The following is a 19,222-nucleotide window of genomic DNA, read 5'->3' as shown; positions in this document are numbered from 1 at the left end:
TGTGTGTCTCTGGTGTTGTTTAAGAGTAGATGAATCTGAAAATGCCTTCCCACACACACAGCACTCTGAGAGTTTCTCTCCTGTGTGTGTTCTCTGGTGCTGTGTCAAGTTTCCAGTACGATCCGTGCTGTTTGCATGCTGGTCGCATTGTTTCCTTCTTGTACTGAACTGCGCTGAGTGCCTTTGCTCCATCAGGCCAATTCTGCAGAGAGAGCGTCAGCTGCAAACAGAAAAGCATGTCCACACCATCTATGTGAGTATTGAGGCACAGAGGAATGCATATATACACAGTCACACATGACTTACACATCTATACATATTCATATTTTCATGATATAGTGAAAGAGATTCCCCAATTCATCACACGGGCTGTTATGGCACACAATGCGAGGGCAAATGGTCATAGATATGCCTGGACACCCTAGTGTCTTCAAAATTAATGTTTACCAAAAACTCCAAGCACACAATTTTGGTTGTCTAGCTACAACAGGAATATTTATTTAAGAAAAATTAGCTAACATAGCAAAGGCTGTTGAAAAGAATACTATTTGTATTATGCAGAAATGTATAAATTAATGTTCATTTGCAACTTAGAGGTGTGAAGCCAGGCTCAGATGAGCTTGAATGCGAGGATGAACAGATCTAACTTTAGCTGCATATGTGCAGTGTTAATTTCCTGACTGTTTCCATTCTTATAAAATTTTGTTCTGTACCTGTTGAATTCCATGATGAAATGGGGCCTTGCATATGTTCTAGAAAAAGATCACCTCCCTGGGAAAATCTTGACTTAAAACTTTCGTGACAGCAGGAATTCATATTCTCTGGTTATTTCGGTAAAGTCACATAGATAGAAAATAATAATACAAATAAAGTGAATAGAAGAAAAAAAAACGACTAATGTAGACTGTAGCCTGGTTCTTAACCTCGGCGAGTGTATTGGCAGTCTATAATGTAGACTATTGCCTGTTTTTTTGACGAGACCTTTGCAATGGACTAGACCTTGGCGATGGACACTCACAGCTTTGTGTAATAACAGCCATAGAGGGTTCACGTGGGGATTGGCTTGCCGGTCCCGCTTTGTAGCCAATAAGGGGTGAGCCAGGGAGCATGGCCTCGGCGTGATCACGGCATGTTAGCAGGGGTGATTGGCCTGGACAATCGGGGCCTCAGCTAATGGGAAGCCGGATCAGAGGCGTGGTCCCGGGATTGACAGGGAACCATCGGGAACGGTCAACGCTGTCTACGGAGGATTGGCTGGGGGGTACCACGTGACGAAGGGATTAAGAGAGAGAGGGAGAGAGAAGTCGGGAGCAGACTTGGGAACGAGAAGAGCAGGAGTCACGCGCGTACGGGGCTCTGGGTGCCACGTGCGCGGTGGGGACTTGGCGGGAAGTCTGCCCGCTTTCCGTTGTCTGTCAGCAACGGGGAGTGTGTGAAGTGTAACTGTGGAAGTTGAAAATGAAAAAGGACTGATTCCGGAAGCCGTCTCAAGAAGGTTTTGTACATTGGTGTCAGAAGTTCTTCTGCGACCGTTTGGACGATCGTCAAGATGACCAAGCACCTCAGAAAAAAGAACCTGCCCGAGCCTCCATCGGAGGAAGAGGCCGAGACGGACGAAGATGAGCTGTTGGGGGCTACAGCCCCTATGCCGCCTGCTGATACTGCTCTCCTCGACGCCTCTCAGCGTCGACTGGGAGAAGATGCGACCACCGCAGGAACGAAAGACGGATGGCGGCTGATGGCGGAGCAGATCGAGTCATTACGCGCCATTCTGCTGAGTCTGGTGACCGCGGTAGCGTCCTCACCAGCCGTGGGTCGCCAGATTGCGGATCAGCTGGACGCCGCGGGAAGGGGTCCTACAAAAGAATCGGAGTCCGCCATTGCTCCTGCCACGCGGGAAGAAGCCGACGTTTTTGGCGGGGCGGCTGCGCTGGAGCCGTCGGCCGCCATTTTGGGCGCGCCTGCCGCCACGCGGCCGCCAGACGCCATTTTGCCTGCGATGGGTGGAGCGCGGGAACCGCAGTCGGAGACGCCCGCGGCGCGCGCTTGCCACCGCAGACATCGCCTTCCACAGATTAAAGAATTTCTCGCCGGGGGCGATTGGAGTGCTTTTACGTGGCGCTTCGAGTCAGCCTTTATATCCGTGCATTGGACGGAGGAGGAGGCGCTGGGAGCGCTACCTACACTGCTTGATGATGTTTCTCTGGGGGTCTTCCGCTCCATCCCGGCGTCCAAGAAGAAGACACTGCGAGATGCATTCGCAGAGATGGCGGAATTTTACGACCCACCGATGTCAGCCACCAGAAAATTTATGTCGCATCACCGAGGATCGGAGGAGTCGCCTTTGGCTTATCTGGGGACGTTGATGGCGCTGGCCATGGCTGCCTATCCCGACGCGACGGCCGATCATTTGGATCCTCTCATCCTTTCCCGTATGCTGGATGCTGGAGTTGTCTCAGGAGCTCAACATTTCTCTACCAGTGTGCGGCCACGAACCGCTTACATCGCGATGGGTGGCGCGCTGCCTGGACGCTAAGTTTAACATCAAGCGCTGGGACCAGATGGCGGCGTGGACGGGGAAACCCGAAATCGACGGGCCGCCCTTGGGGTGGTCTTCACGACAGGTCGTGCACTGCTCCGACGACGACGACGTGCTGGCTGCTGCTGTTCCGCATGGGATTCCAGGACGGCGGCTGCGCGACCAGCGTGGTGACTACGCAGGCCGTCCATGTGCGGGGGCCGGGTCATCCGACCGCCGGCCGACGACAGCCGCGTGTTTCAAGTGCGGCAGACGAGGCCATTTCGCCCGCGACTGCCGCTGCCGACCTCTGCTGTCGCCTCTTCCGCCAAGGGGACCTCCATCTCCTCCACCTGCTGCGGAACTGCAACAACCTCGGGCGAGTCGGCACAAATCGGACACCCGGCAGGTCGTGTCACATCATTCATCCACTCGCACTCATTCTTACACTCCTAAAGATAATTTTACTTCTCCTGCACCATTTACACGCTCTGCTACACAGTGGAAGAAATTGGCTCGCAGGGTTGTGGCTGCGGCGTCAGGCTCGTCGACGGTACGGGGTACCATCGACGGCGTTGACGTCCGTATTTTGATGGACACTGGCGCATCTGCCACCATCATTTCAGATGTTATTTTTCATTTGTTGTCCATTCCTACGTCGCGGATACGCAGGGTTAATGATGCGTGTGTAGCCGCAAATGGGGGTAGCATGGGTATCTGTCGTCAGGTAGATGTGAGCATCGCTATCGGAAATATTACCGCCGCAGGACCTGTGTTGATCTCTCGCTCGCTAGCTGTCCCATGCTTGCTTGGTACTGATTTCCTGCGCCGGATGCCGCTGAAAATACGGGTCGACCAGGATTATTTGGAAATGCCGGGGGGTCGTAGGATGTCGTTCCTGCCTTCCCTGCTGGCCAGTGCGCCTACAGGTAACGCAGTTACTGCCGTAGTCGCTGCTACGGTGGAGGTTCCGTCGGGAGCGCAAATGCTCATTCCGCTGCGTTACCGAAAACCCCTTCAAATTGAAAGGAATGCGAAGGGCGTGCTATTATCCCCATCAAATTCGGTAGCTAAATCTTTTTCCTTGGCGGCGGCACAAACGATCGTGCGACCAGGTCAGGCACCTTTCATACAGGTGTTGAATGGGGGACCTGACCGCGTTGTTGTTCCGGAGGGATCGGTGCTGGCTCACGCCACTACCGATTTCGCCTCTTGTGACGAAACGCCGCGCGCCCGGATGCCCGCTGGTGGGCCTCCACACGATTGTTCGCAAGAACGCTGGATCGCAGATTTATGCGGGGAAAATTCTTCTTTGTCGAATGAGCAAAGGAATGCTCTGCGTTCATTATTGCTACGGTACGCGGATGTTTTCAGCAGAAATGATTTGGACCTCGGCCGCACGTCGCTTTTGTCGCACCATATTGACACCGGTGCGACACCTCCCATCTGTATGCACCCGCATCGCATGAGCCCAGCGGAAAGGGAACACGTGCGCGGAGCAGTAGATGAATTGCTGGCGGCGGATATTATTTCGCCGTCCAACAGCCCTTGGGGCGCGCCCGTCGTTCTGGTTAAGAAAAAAGATGGTGGTACAAGATTTTGCGTTGATTTCCGCCGGTTGAACAAAATTTCGGTGGCGGACGCGTACCCTTTACCGAGGATGGATGACTCATTGGATGCTTTATCGGGTGCTAAATTCTTTTCCACCCTTGATCTGTCCTCGGGCTTTTGGCAGCTTCCCCTCGATGATGAGTCAAAAGCCAAAACGGCATTCCGCACGCCGCAAGGTCTCTTTTAATTCAATCGGTTGCCTATGGGCTTGAATGCGGCTCCGGCGACGTTTCAACGGCTCATGGAATTGGTGTTGGCTGGACTACAGTGGGAAACGTGCTTCATATATTTAGACGATATCATTGTTTTCAGCCGCACGTTCGAGGGACACCTCCAACGCCTGGAGATGGTTTTCCAAAGAATGCGGGCGGCTGACCTCAAGTTTAAGCCTAGAAAATGTCACCTTTTGCAACACTCCATCGGTTACTTGGGTCATATTGTCAGCTCGAACGGCGTGTCCACTGACCCTCTGAAAACCAAATGTGTTCGAGAGTGGCCCACACCCACTTCCGTGGGTGATGTTCGGCGGTTTATTGGATTCGCTTCCTATTATCGCCGCTTCGTTAAGAACTTTGCGACGTTGGCAAAACCATTACACGTTCTAACGGGCAAAAATCAAAGGTTTAAATGGGGAGCGGAGGAAGAAAGTTCTTTTAGATCACTTCGGGAACACCTCGCCACGGCGCCTACGCTAGATTACCCAAACTTCTCACAGCCGTTCATCCTTGATACGGATGCTAGTGATATCGGCATTGGGGCCGTTTTGTCGCAACGTAAGGACGGGGTTGAGCGAGTGGTGGCGTACGGCAGCAGGGTTCTGTCCCCTGCGGAAACGCGATATTGCGTGACAAGGCGGGAACTTTTGGCGATTGTGCATTTTGTTCGATTGTACCGGCCGTACCTGTATGGAAGGAAATTCCTCGTTCGCACTGATCATGCGGCTTTGCAATACTCCTTGAAATTGGACCAGCCGTCAGGCCAATTGGCTCGGTGGTTGGAATCGTTACAGGAATTTTCCTTCCATATTACATATCGTAAGGGGGCCCCCGTCACGCGAACGCTGACGCGCTCTCAAGGCTGCCACCCGTTCCTCCGTGCACTTGCCTGACGGGCACGCACCGCTGCGCGGCACCGCCCACCTCGCCCTGCCCGGTTATGGGGGCGATAGCGAATGAGGACGACCAAAAGGTGTCGGTGGACACCGATGATACCTTACGGCTGCCGCACGCGGTCTGGTTACGTGAGCAGGAGGCTGATACTTCGCTGTCTCCGCTACGGAAATTGATAGGGAAACAAAAAGCTCAATTGGCGGGATGGAAGTGGCAGATGTTCCGAGGCAAGTCGGGACTGTTAATGTGCACCGACGGGTTTTCTGACCAACCACGCTTGGTCGTGCCTACTTCGCTTCGCTACGACCTGCTTCGCGCTCTGCACGCTGATAAGTTGATGCACCTCGGCGTCCAGAAGACTTTGGCCGCGATGCAAAAGGATTTTTTCTGGGCCGGCATGACGGCAGACGTCAATGACTTTGTCCGCTCATGCCATGATTGTGCGAAGAGGAAACCGCCTCGGAACCACTATGTACCGCCATTACGTTCCATTGAGGTGTCCCGCATCAACGAATTAGTTTCTCTGGACATTCTGGGCCCGTTTCCCCCATCGGCTAGGGGCAATAAATACCTTCTGGTCAGGGTGGAATATTTTTCTCGATGGCCGATGGCCTGGCCTCTACCCGACCAAACGGCTGCGTCCATCACCGACGCTTTCTTGAACGGGTATGTCATGGATAAGGGGGCACCTGAGAGGCTGCTCACAGATCAAGGGCGGAACTTCTCCTCTAAATTGCTTAAGGAGGTTTGTGACGCGCTGGGCACAAAGAAAATTCGCACTTCCCCATACCATCCGCACCATACCATCCGCAAACGGATGGTATGGTGGAACGATTCAACCGTACCCTCTCGGCTATGCTTTGTCACACGGTCAGTGAAAACCAAACCAATTGGGACTTGCACATACCAGGCGTCTTAGCGGCATATCGCATGGTTCCACACGCGTCCACGGGATACTCACCATTTTTTTTGATGTATGGCCGTGAGAATGTTCCACCCATCGATGTGCAACTGGTTAAGCCGAGTAAACAACCGTCCCGCTCCTTGCCTGATCACGTGCGGGACTCGCTTGAACAAGTTACGAAGGCGCGAGAGGCTGCCAGGTGTGCGACGGCCCGTGCCCAGGCAAGGAACGAACGGTATGCGCGTCGATCGCGTACTCGCATGCCTTGGTCAGTGGGAGACCTGGCATGGCTCCACTGCCCCCAGGTGCCGGTGGGCACATCCCCTAAACTGCACAGGCCGTGGCGGGGGCCCGTAACGCTGGTGGATGTTCGGAACTCACAGAGTATCCGCGTTTAGTACGGAAAACGTCGGTGGTATGTTCATTCCTCGCGACTTAAACCCTATGTTAGTACGCGTGTCGATCCCTCATCCCCACTAGCTGACCTGCCGGGTTCTGCCGTACCGATTACGCCGATTGCCACGCCCGTTGATCCCAAGGGGGACTATGTTGTGCCTCCTACAAATGAACAGGTTCTGAGGGCTGAGGAAGCCCCCGCTGCCCCCCCTCCAACGGGGACTGCCTTGGATATAACCGAGAACCAACAACCTTCTTCTTCTTCAAGCCTACCACCTCCTGTCGATCTGAAGGCAAAGCGACCATGCGCTGGAAGCGGAGAGGGTCCCGCGTCGCGTACGCGATCGAAATCACTCCCGTTTCGTTAACGTTTGATCGTCTAGCTGTTTCTTCTCTGTCGTTACCGCGCTGCAGGGGCGCCCTAATGTATGTCGGGTTTTTTCATGGGTGACTCTGTTTTTAAGTGTTGTTCGGCGCGGGGACGCCGTTTCACCCTTTATTGTTAAATGCACCTTGGTGCCCTAATAAGATGTTTTACGGAATTGGTTGATCACCCTTTTCCCAGCCGAGACGGCTGATTTTTTTCACCGGGGGGGGGGGGGGGGGGGTGTGATGTAATAACAGCCATAGAGGGTTCACGTGGGGATTGGCTTGCCGGTCCCGCTTTGTAGCCAATAAGGGGTAAGCCAGGGAGCATGGCCTCGGCGTGATCACGGCATGTTAGCAGGGGTGATTGGCCTGGACAATCGGGGCCTCAGCTAATGGGAAGCCGGATCAGAGGCGTGGTCCCGGGATTGACAGGGAACCATCGGGAACGGTCAACGCTGTCTACGGAGGATTGGCTGGGGGGTACCACGTGACGAAGGGATTAAGAGAGAGAGGGAGAGAGAAGTCGGGAGCAGACTTGGGAACGAGAAGAGCAGGAGTCACGCGCGTACGGGGCTCTGGGTGCCACGTGCGCGGTGGGGACTTGGCGGGAAGTCTGCCCGCTTTCCATTGTCTGTCAGCAACGGGGAGTGTGTGAAGTGTAACTGTGGAAGTTGAAAATAAAAAGGACTGATTCCGGAAGCCGTCTGAAGGTTTATTACATTGGAATAGATAAAAAGTCCAGGCAGCTCCAACAGTGTTACAGAGCCTAATGAAAGAATGCTGCTAGACTAATTTGAAGTGAAACTTTGGATGCCAAACCAGAGCTGGTCGTGAACACATTAACCAGGTGTAGGAGCTCCTCCACCACGTGTAGAACTACCTGATTATTCATGGAGAGCTGAGCAGGTGCAGTGTTGTATGACATTAAATTCCCAGGGAGGTGTTCTTTTGGTCTTTCGGTAAAGTCACGTCACTTTACCGAAAGACCCAAAGAATATGAATTCCTGCAGTCACGAAAGCGTTAAGTCAAGCTTTTCCCAGGGAGGTGATCTTTTTGTAGAACATATGCAAGGCCCCATTTCGTCATGGAATTCTCCAGGTACAGAACAAGATTCTCCAACTCAATGTCATTGAGTAGCCATGACCAGATCATCAACATGCGTAACAAAGTTGTCCAGCAGGGGACAATCCCTTGACTTCAGCCAGGCATCGATTAGCGTATCATTGTTACTGTATGAAATGCAATTTTTTTATAGGGCCATTGTGAGCTTCTCAAAACACATCATTATTTGAAAATGCTACGTAATGTAATGCATGGGGCCAGAGGGAATTTCGGCCACAAGCCATGTTGAACAGGAAAGGGATCCGACTCCTGGTCACACAGCTTTAGACGGGCCTGCCTAAAATCATAAAAATCCTCAACGAATGTGAGCAGAGGTAGAGATATCTAAAACAAAAAATAATCCAAAACCCCAAGCCTCTTTATGGTACTATAGGCTGTAATTACACCAAAAAAGCAGAGATCTAGTTCCTGCTGAAAATCCGTACACCTGTGCTATAGCTGATGGACAGAAAATACAACAGCCCCTTGAATAGCGCGGAGGTTACATTTTTGGAAAGTGCCGTGCGAAAGCTAAAATGCCGATATTCAACATTTAAGCCTTACCTAAATAATGGGGTTAGGTAAACTGCATATAAAATATACATCACAATTGAAATAAGTACTGTACTGTATTCCCAATAAACTAAATTACTGAAATAAATGTGGAGAAACCGTATACAAAAAATTCCAAGATGAGTATAAATGTATATAAATAAAGCAGACTTACTGTGTTTTTTGAAAACCAAATTGCGCCAACACAATGACACATACACACATAAAAAATTCAATGCGTACTCAAGGGTAAGTTATTATGTTTTTCACACAATTTTTAGCTTACCTGTTCACCTTCAACACCTGTAACACCTGCACACTCCAACACCCCGCTGCTGCTATATTTTTCTCATTTACCACATTATCCTTACATATTATCAGGCCTGCATTTTTGCCACAAAATTAATTAACTTCCGGCTCCTTACTGTCCTTTCTACACACGCACGGCTCACCTCTAATATACTGCAATATTTTATCATGGGACCTTTGGCAGTACTAAAATATGAGAATAGGTTTTCCCCATTTTTCTGACAACGAAACAGGTGTTAAGATGTTAAAACACCAAACTGAAACCTTTTACAAGGAATCATGTGTGCATTAACCACAATACAGTGATACCTCGGTTCACGAACGCTTCGGTTCACGAACAACTCGGTTCACGAACAGAAAATTTCATAAAAATATGCTCCGGTTCACGAACTCCGCTTCGGTTCACGAACAGGAGCCGCGGCCATTTTTATGCTAATTCCAGGCTGTCACATGGTCGTGACTTCCTGTAGGAAGATCGTGGAGAGAAGAAGAGACGCAGAAAGAAGTACTGTGAGTACTGTGAAGACACTTTCAGTGACTTTTTGATTTTTGGTGTGCTTTTTAGCACATGCAGTACTGTACTGTACTACTGTACTATACTGTACTTACTGTATTGTACAGTTCACCCGTTTGAGTGCTTACTGTACTGGACTCCCAAACAATAACCGCCTCCCACCTGCCTTCCTCCATGCCAGAAGTCATCTCAAGCAAGGTTAGTGTTCTCTCTTTATACATTACTATACTGTACAGTACTACAGTAATGTGTATTGTCATTTGTTTCATATTTTTGTGCTTCAAAAACCAAAAAAAAAGGTCAGAACGGATTAACCGGATTTACATTGAACCCTATGGGAAAATGTGCCTCGGTTCACGACCAATTCGGTTCACGACCAGAGTCAGTTCACGAATTAAGTTCGGGAACCGAGGTATCACTGTACTTGTGGTCAGAATGCGAACAAAAACACTGATAGAAAATGCATGGTCTGCTGCTGAGGCAGACTGTTGTAAAAGGTTCGAAATGGGTGTAGCCCAAGGGTCATAAAGAAGTGGCCGGGGCTAGTGATGTTAATGTAATAAATTAGCATGTTAATGTGAAATCGAAGAGTAGTGCAATCCAAAGCGGCCTCCCTACAAGACAGAAAATGAGCGAGGCTCTACCTGGGTAAACAACAACTACCACCACGACAACAATAACCACGATGTGAACTTCTCACTTCAGATCTCCGTGAGCGTGCACGAAAATAAATCACGCTTGCTAACACAGAGCGCACGGCCGGGATACACTGCCGAGATCATCGATGACCTTGCCGCCGAGAAAGTTCAGCAGCATCTGACAAGCACAACGGGGTGGCAGCCAGATGCGAACTGCCCATATCCCCCATCTAACACCCTTGCCGAGCACGCGCACGTGTGTGTGTGAGAGATTTGCTCGCGAGCGTGCGGAATTCCGACGGCTGGGACGGGATAGCACCATTGCAAGTCTTCTTCCAGAGGAGGAGGTGAGGGGGGGGGGACGAGGGAGCCTCCGGGATCCCGTGAGACAACCCCAGGATGGGTGGCAGGGATACAGACCGGCATAGGAGATCACAGGCCATGTAACCCAAGTACGCAAGGAGGTGACCCAAGTACACCTGAATGTGACCAAGCTGTAGTCCACAGCGGAGATAGTCCAGTCCGAGGTGGGAGGGCTGCGCTCCATGGTCGGGGGGCTAACCAGGCGAGTATCTCAATAAGAGGCAGAACTCGAACAAATGCGCACTGGGAGGGTAAGGGGGAGTGGGAAAGGGGCCTCTTATGGAGCCACCGCCCTTCCCCGTGCGTGCTATCTATGCGACCAATGGGGGCATCTCGTGAGAGACAGTCCCCAGATCGCCGCGCGAGAGAAGCACCAGGGTTAAACACCAAGGCCTCCCTAAAGAGGGGACCACAGAGAGGTGCAATCCACGTGGTCCCAACACAAATAAACTGTCATGATAATGGTGACGAATGACCCCCACGCAGATATTGACAACACCCCAGAATGTGGCGACTGCGGGTGACTGGCTGCGGGAGCTGGTGGCAGGAATAATGGGGGCCACGTCGCTCGTGGAAGGGCAGGTGAACAGGCGGCAAACCCGGATTCTGCTGGACACGTGGGGCGGTAATGTCACTCGTGAGTGCAACACATTGCAGCGTGGTCGGGGTTGAAGTGGGCCGCCGACAGGCCCCGGATCGTGCGCTGCACACTGCAAGTGGAAGTGGGATGGGACTGCTGGGGAGGGTCACCCTTAAGGGTCGCCTCGGACACCAGGTGAGTAACCAGGAGTTATACGTGTCGAGCGTGTTATGCCACGAGTGTATTGCTGGTACCGACCTCCTGGAAAAGTTGGGGCTCAGCGTGCAGCCCCGCCGGCGATGCGCCACCGTGGAGGGCAGCGGGGAGCAGATTCCTTTCTTGGGACAAGAGCCGGGTTGCCCCCGCTTCGAGCCCGTGGCCGCTATCCTGGCGTCGGCCGTCACCGTCGGCATTGGTGTTCCATTGGGTTTTCCGTTTTTCTCCCAAACCCAAACTCAAAATATATTTGGAGGTGGTCAAACAGTCCAATGCAGGACCCTCCTGAAACATAATCTTTAACTGCTAAATAAGAAATTAAATTGGAAAACCCTCAAACACAGTACACTATTTTTATTTTACCAGGTGAGGCCATCTGAGCTGCATAGCTCTTTTTCAGAATCGACCTGGACACAAATGATAGCTCAACTTAGTGGGTTAAAATATGGAAATGTATTGCAGCAAAATTCTCAAAATGCATGTTTCTAAATGTGGAGAAAAATCAATGCCACTACAGGGAGAGAAAAAAAAGTAAACTGCAATTATAAATGCGTCAGGGTTGGAATCGAACTCACGCACGCAGAGTACGCTCACGGAGTACACTCACACAGATGAGTACACTCGCTCACTCGGATTATTTTTTCTCCGGGTCCTTCGATTTTCCCCCCCACATTTAGTAACATGCATTTAGATTATTTGGCTGCTACAATCTTCCACTTGAAAAGCCATTTCGTTGAGCTATCATCTATGGCCAGGTGGCTTCTGACAAAAGATCTAACAGCTCTGTGAGCCTTGGTTGGTAATATAAAAATAGTTGTTCATCGGTCTAAAGGGTGCATCAGCAAAACCAACCCGGCAGAACGCTCCTGAATTAGAGTGCTGAGACTCATTGTGGTCATGTACTCGAGTGTGCACCATGGTGGCTGGGAGATGTTAACTGCCTCTCCTGGAATACAGGAGGTGGTGGGTTCGATCCCGACCCCTCCTGTATGTTTGGAGTTTGCGCGTCTCTCTCCCCGTGGTCGCGTGGATTTTCCTCCGGATCCTCAGGGTTTTCCCTCCACATTTAGAGTCAACATCACCACGCGTTTACAGTACTTGACCGACAGACATTTCCACACGTTGTTAAGCCACTTTGTTGTGGGCAGGTCGCTTCTGAAAACAAGAGCGGTATAGCAGCTCAAGTGGGCTTGGCCTGGTAGGATAATAAAAAAACTAAATACTTAAAAGAAACAAAGTTTCAGAGTAGTGAGCCAGATGAAGACAAATTTAACTTAAACAGAGAATTAAAGCAAATGCAATCAGGCGAGGGCAGGAGGCAAGGCCCCGCATGGCTAGACCCCGCGTTGTAATGTTCCAACCTGGACATCGATTCCATACTCGCTGCTACTCAATTGATATCCCTCCGAGAGGAGCGAGGCTCTACCTGAGTAAACAACAACAACCACCACGACAACAACAACATCAACCACCACGATGTGAACTTCTCACCTCGGATCTCAGTGAGCGCGCGCGCGGATCGGCAGCTTCCTGGTGTCTCGTGACGTCACGCGGCAGCAGGTGACATGACGTCACTAGCGGGGTTCACCTCCCCCTCACGCTGATGAGGTAATGCAGTGGTGACGTCAGAGAGCGGCGTTCGAGTTTAAGTTCATTAAGATTCCTATTCCATTGATCCCTCTATTGAACATTGACCCTTTGTGTGCGTGAGCTCAACAACGTGAACATTGTGTGTACAAACTGTGTATACAGTGTGTGTGTGTACAAACTGTGTAAACAGTGTGTGGGGACGTCCATAAATGACGTCACGCAACTGGGGAGGGGGCGGTCAGACATTTGTGACGATGTGTGACGATGGGGGAGGGGGGTGATAAATGTGACGTCACATCAAAATGCGGAACTTAAATATCAATAGACAACACGTTCTACTTAATTTAACACGTAGCAGGCTTCCGCGATCAATATTATTCATAATATAGGTTTTTGTGTCAGATCGCGTTATTTATAGCCAATCTGTACATGGAGAACTTAGAAACAAGAGCACTTGCTTCGAGTACATTAAAACCATCCTTTTGGTTTAGATATGTTGATGACACTTTGGTTGTCTGGCCACATGGTAAAGATGCACTTAATGATTTTCTAAATCATCTCAATGCACAGTGTACACACACACACCGTGTGTGTGTTTGTATACTGTTGGCACAGTAGGGGGCACAGGTGGTGCATCGGCCAGTCATCTCAGTTGAACCATGGCACCTGAGTCTGCCCTGTGACCTCCTGCTGGCGGGAGTTCGACACTTCACCTGGCCTTAACATGCACATAGCCTGGCACAAGCGCCATGGTGACATCACCACCACGTATTGGCGAATGGCAGTCGTTGTTTTTGTTAGTGTGTTTGTGTATACAGTGTATCTGCAGACTGTTTGTACGCTGTATATACATTGTGTGTACACAATACGTCTACACTGCATGTGTAATGGGTTCCGGAGATACTTGTAGAGGTGTAGAGGTGTAATTGTGTATGGGCACGGATGGCTAACAAACACAAGGGGCGTGGTTTGGGCCGTACACAGAGGAGGTGCTCACACCGACGTCCGCACCTGCATCCCCCATGGGCCCCTCCCGGGGGCCGAGTGCTATAAAAGGTGGTGAGCCGGAGGGCTCGAGGTCGAGTATTAGCTTTAACCAGCGAAGAGTGAAGACCAGCTAGAATAGGCCCCGGAGCTCCCCTGGCTCGCTGTCCTTGTCAGGGCCGACCAGGGCAAGCCGGTGGCGTGGCCCCGAGAGCCCAGATTGACGTTCTTATCAGAGCCGGTTTGGAGACTCAGGGTGCCGGGATCCCAGCTTGACCAGGGCTGGGATAGGTAGCCTCCCCTAGCTCTGTAGTGGAGGACTCGGGCGTAGGTTAGCGGGGTTAGACGTTGTGTCTCCCTGTTAGACGAGTGAAGGGCACGATACCCCTTCAAGTGCTGTGTATTCCCGTTACTGTACACAAGTTGGTATTAATAAATAAGTGTGCCTCCAACCACGTCGTCAAGCCTCCTGAATACTTACTACATCTGGGGTCAGAAGTGAACGTTCAACGATGGACACACGAGGGACGACACGTACCAGGGAGTCGGAGATGGAGGACACCTCGGCCGAACCGGCACCAGAGATGGCCGAGGTCGGATCGGAGCAGCCGGGGCCGAGTACACCCGCGCCGCTACGACAGGAAGGGAGGGATGCGTCGGCCGAGGGACTTCGGCTGGCTCACTCCCGCCTGGCGGAGTTGCTCTACGCTGCGGCCGCCACGTTGGAGGAGATCACGCGGCTGGGGGCTGGAGGGGCTGCGTGGGACGACGACGGCAGCCGACGCGCGGCGCCGTTTCCCGCCACGCCGACGCGGCTCGCGGTTAAATTTCCCGCCTTCACTACAGTGGGAGCAGAGGGCGGGGCCGGCCCACGTCAGGTGACTGCTGAGGGCCAAGCCCAAGCCGTGACATCATCAACACCGGCCAGCGCGTCAATAACGGAGCGACCGGCGATGCCATGCTCACAGCCCGCCCACACTGTAACGTCTGCTGGGAACAACGGAGCGCGATCCGCAGCCACGGACGTCGCGTTACAGCAGCGACTGCCGCCTCTCAAAGAATTCGTGGGCGCGGACGGGGACTGGGGCGGCTTCAAGAGACGGTTCATCGCTCATCAGGAGATGGCCAACTGGACGGACGCCGAAGCACTACGCGCGCTGCCGGCGATGCTGGACAACGACGCCCTGCCTACCCTTACCTCGGCGCCTAAGGAAAAGCGCGCCACGCTGCACTTGGCGCTGCAGCTGCTGTCAGCTGTCTACGGTCCACCTTCGGACTGCAGGCAGCTGTTCCACGATCGTCATCGGGGCGCCAACGAATCGCCCCTGGCCTTCCGGACGGCTCTCCTGGCCCTGGCGAAGGCAGCTTTTCCGCGGATGGACAAGGAGGGAGTGGACGCTATGGTGGCTGAAAAGCTGTTGCTCCTCGCGGACGAGCTGGACGTCGCCGTCTTGGCTCAAGACGACACAGAGATGTCTTCCTTGCTGGTCGCGCGCCATATTCACAGAAGCTTGCGGTCCCTGCGTCGCAAGGCTACCAAGGGGGTGGCCGGCCATGCCATGGCGGCTACCACCCTCCCATCGGAGGAGGTCTGCGGGGTGGAGCAGCGGGGGGAATGGAGATCGGCGGGACCACAGGCTCGGAATGGACCGAGCCGCCAGGAGCAGCCCAGGCCATCTGGGGCGCTCACACGCTGCTACAACTGTGGCCTTCAAGGCCACGTTGCTTCAGGATGCCGGGCTCCCCGTCAGCGCGGGGCGACACCTCGTCAGGACGCCACGCCGTCTCCACCCAAGCTCCAGCAGAGAAATACGGCGAGTCGTGGCACCTCACACGTTTGGCCCATGCACACATCCGACACACACTCACGCGCTGAAATGAACAGGGCTCGCAAATCGACGGTCGTTGCGTCGGATTGTTCTGAAATGCGGCGAGCGCTCCAACCGGGTCAGTGGTCGGAGCTCGCCCATCGTGTCGTTGCAGCGTCGGCGGGATCGTCGGTCGTAGTCGGTCATATTGATGGGGTAGAGGTGCGGATTTTAATTGACACAGGGGCATCGGCGACCATTATATCTGATTTGATTTATAACATCCTTCCCGTTCAAAGTCGTCCCTTGCTCCCCATTGACGTGCCATGCTATGCTGCTAACGGGGGCTCGCTGGGCATCATTGGGCAAATCCGCGCCAAAATTTGCATTGGAGACATTAAATTATCCGGGCCTGTTTTGGTTTCCTCCTCACTGGCGGTTCCGTGCCTGTTGGGGACGGATTTCTTGGCCAAAATGCCCATTCGTATCTCGATCGACCAGGGGTGCATCGAGCTCCCGTCGGGCCGACGTGTAACGTTTTTGTCTTCCCCCACCACGGAGCGTCGGGCGTTTGCGACCGTGCAGGCGCTCGTGGCAAAAACTGTGCGCGTACCCCCGGGGGCTCAGATGCTCGTCCCTCTTAGGTTGCGTCGGCCGTTTGCTGAGGGGGTTGCGGATCGGGGGGTCTTGTTGGGACCATCTCGGGCCGGGGTCAATGGACCCGATTTGCTAGAGGCTCAGACCATGGTGAAAGGGGATGGGGACCCCTTCATTGCAGTCCTTAATGTAGGATCGCGAACGGCCGTGGTTCCTCAAGAGACCGTGCTTGCACACGCAACGCCGGCACCCTATGAGGAACCACTCGTGGGTCAGGTAAGCACCGATCCTCCATCGCGACCGCATTCGGACTGTGATGACGGATGGCTGGATGCGCTTTGCGCGGGATCAGTGCACCTGTCCGACTCGCAGCGTGCGCAGCTGCGAGTTCTCCTGAAAGAATTTGCCGACGTTTTTAGTCAACACAAATTTGATATTGGTTGTACTAAATTGCTGCGACACCATATTGACACGGGTGACAGCGCGCCAATCCGCCAAAATCCCTTTCGGTTGAGTCCCGCCGAAAAGGATCATGTCAAATCGGACGTTGATGACATGCTAGCCGCCGATATCATTTCCCCTTCCAACAGCCCGTGGGGCGCGCCGATCGTTTTGGTGAAAAAACACGACAGCTCACTGCGGTTTTGTGTCGACTTTCGGCGATTGAACAAAATTTCTGTGGCAGATGCGTACCCGCTTCCTCGAATGGATGAGTCGCTCGATGCCTTGGCGGGGGCGCGATTCTTTTCCACCCTGGATTTACTTTCTGGATTCTGGCAGCTTCCTCTGGATGACGAATCCCAACCTAAGACTGCTTTCCGTACACCGCAAGGCCTCTTCCAATTTAACCGCTTGCCGATGGGCTTACATTCTGTGCCAGCAACTTTTCAGCGGTTAATGGAACTGGTCTTGGCGGGCTTGCAATGGGATTCGTGTTTAATTTACTTGGACGATGTCATCGTCTTTAGCAAATCATTCGATGAACACCTCCAGAGGTTGCGTGCTGTTTTTCTCAAAATGCGGGCTGCCAATTTGAAATTTAAACCGCAGAAGTGCCATTTGCTCCGCGAATCGGTGTGGTATTTGGGTCATATTGTTGGACGCTTGGGGATATCCACTGATCCCGCCAAAACGGAATGTGTCAGCTCCTGGCCGACTCCCACCTCGGTGGGAGAGGTCAGGAGTTTCATTGGGTTCGTGTCGTACTACCGACGGTTTGTGGCTGACTTCGCTACGATCGCGAAACCATTGCATGCCTTGACGTCCAAGGGGGTCAGGTTTCATTGGGGGCCGGAGGAGGAGGCTGCTTTTCGCGCCCTCCGGAATGCCCTGGTGGGGGCTCCGCCGTTGAATTATCCCGATTTCTCACAACCCTTCTTGCTCGATACAGACACAAGTAACACGGGCATTGGGGGCGTGCTGTCCCAGCTCATTGGTGGCGTAGAGCATGTGGTGGCTTGCGGTAGTCGGGTACTGTCTCCGGCGGAACAACGGTACTGCGTTACCCGTCGGGAATTATTGGCAATTGTTTATTTCGTTCAGCAGTACTGCCCGTATCTGTACGGTCGACGTTTCACCGTCCATACAGATTATGCGGCTCTGCAGTATGCCCTGCGGGTTCAACAACCATCGGGGCAGTTGTCTCGATGGTTGGAGATTCTTCAAGACTACGACTTTGTCACCACATATCGTAAGGGCGTCCGCCACACGAACGCTGACGCCCTGTCGCGGTTGCCACTCACTTCGGAGTGCGCTTGCCTCTTGGATTCGGGGCGTTGTAGGCCCCCGAACGTGACCACCGATTCGGTCCTCGTGGCCGCCGCCGATGCGCCTTCAGCTTCGGGTCCTATCGAGCAAGAAGGGAAGGATTCGTTGCTGGGGTTGTCGGTTGCGGAGTGGGGACGCCTCCAAATGGAGGACACCTCCCTCCTCGCTCTGCGCCGTCGCACCGGGGGGGTTGGTCAGGGGGTGGCGAACGTTGACTCGTGGGGGTTGTTCCAGGGGCTTTTAATGCACTGGGACGGGAAATCCCGCCGCCAACGGCTCGTGGTGCCTGCAGCATTGAGGGGTAAGGTGGTATGGGCTGCGCATGAGCGGCTCCTGCACTTGGGGACTCACAAAACCCTTGCCATGCTCCAGCTCGATTTCTTCTGGCCGGGCATGGCAAAGGACGTGGGGGATCCCCTGGGGTCGTGCACGCAATGCGCGCAGCGAAAGCCACCGGCGAGGAGGTCCAACCCTCCGCTGCAGTCCATAAAGGTTTCCCGGATTAACGAGCTCGTTGCTCTGGATATTCTCGGGCCATTTCCCGCTACACCCAGGGGAAATAGGTATTTATTGACAGTGGTCGAATACTTCACGAGATGGCCCATGGCCTGGCCCCTGGCCAACCAGTCGGCAGCAGCCATCACGGAGGCCTTTGTCCAGGGCTATGTCCTCGACAAGGGTGCTCCGGAACGGCTGCTGACTGACCAGGGTAAGAATTTTTCGGGGAAACTCCTCCGCGAGGTGTGCGACCTCTTGGGTACGGAGAAAATTCGGACCTCCCCATATCACCCACAAACTGACGGGATGGTGGAACGGCTGCATCGGACTATCACGTCCATGCTGTCCCAGCAGGTATCGGAATCCCAGACAGATTGGGACCTTCGCATTGCCGGTGTGTTACAAGCCTACAGGATGGCTCCCCATGCGGCCACCGGATTTTCACCTTTCTTTTTAATGTATGGCCGCGAGGCTAACCCGCCTGTGACGGCTCAGCTGAAGCTCTCGGCGCCTCAGGCGAAGTCTACATTGTCCGAACACGTTAAATTTAACATCAGAAAATTAACCGAGGCGCGGGAAGCAGCCGTGCAAAATTCTGAACTCCGCCAGAAGGCGAACGAGAGGCTTAGGCTGGGGCGGGTACATGTGTTCAAATGGAAACCGGGGGACAGGGCATGGTTGCACTGTCCCCAGGTGCCACTGGCGACCTCGTCAAAATTGGTACGGCCGTGGCGGGGGCCCGTGGAGGTCGTACAGGTCTTGCGACCGCAATGTGTATGCGTCAAATGGGGGAGGCG

The 19,222-nt window shown here is 53.2% G+C and overlaps 1 pseudogene; it reads right to left on the bottom strand.

Moving 5' to 3' along the window:
• LOC133361592 (zinc finger protein 271-like) overlaps nt 1-12,658 on the bottom strand; it is a 45,978-nt pseudogene extending 33,320 nt beyond the window's left edge.
• Nucleotides 12,659-19,222: the final 6,564 nt, after the last annotated feature.

Source organism: Lethenteron reissneri, unplaced genomic scaffold (assembly GCF_015708825.2).
Source record: "Lethenteron reissneri isolate LAM-NWPU_2019-01 unplaced genomic scaffold, ASM1570882v1 scaffold_115, whole genome shotgun sequence".
Lineage (NCBI taxonomy): Eukaryota > Metazoa > Chordata > Hyperoartia > Petromyzontiformes > Petromyzontidae > Lethenteron > Lethenteron reissneri.
The sequence above is the reverse complement of the archived record's forward strand: the minus strand, read 5'-3'. Positions and strand labels throughout refer to the sequence as shown.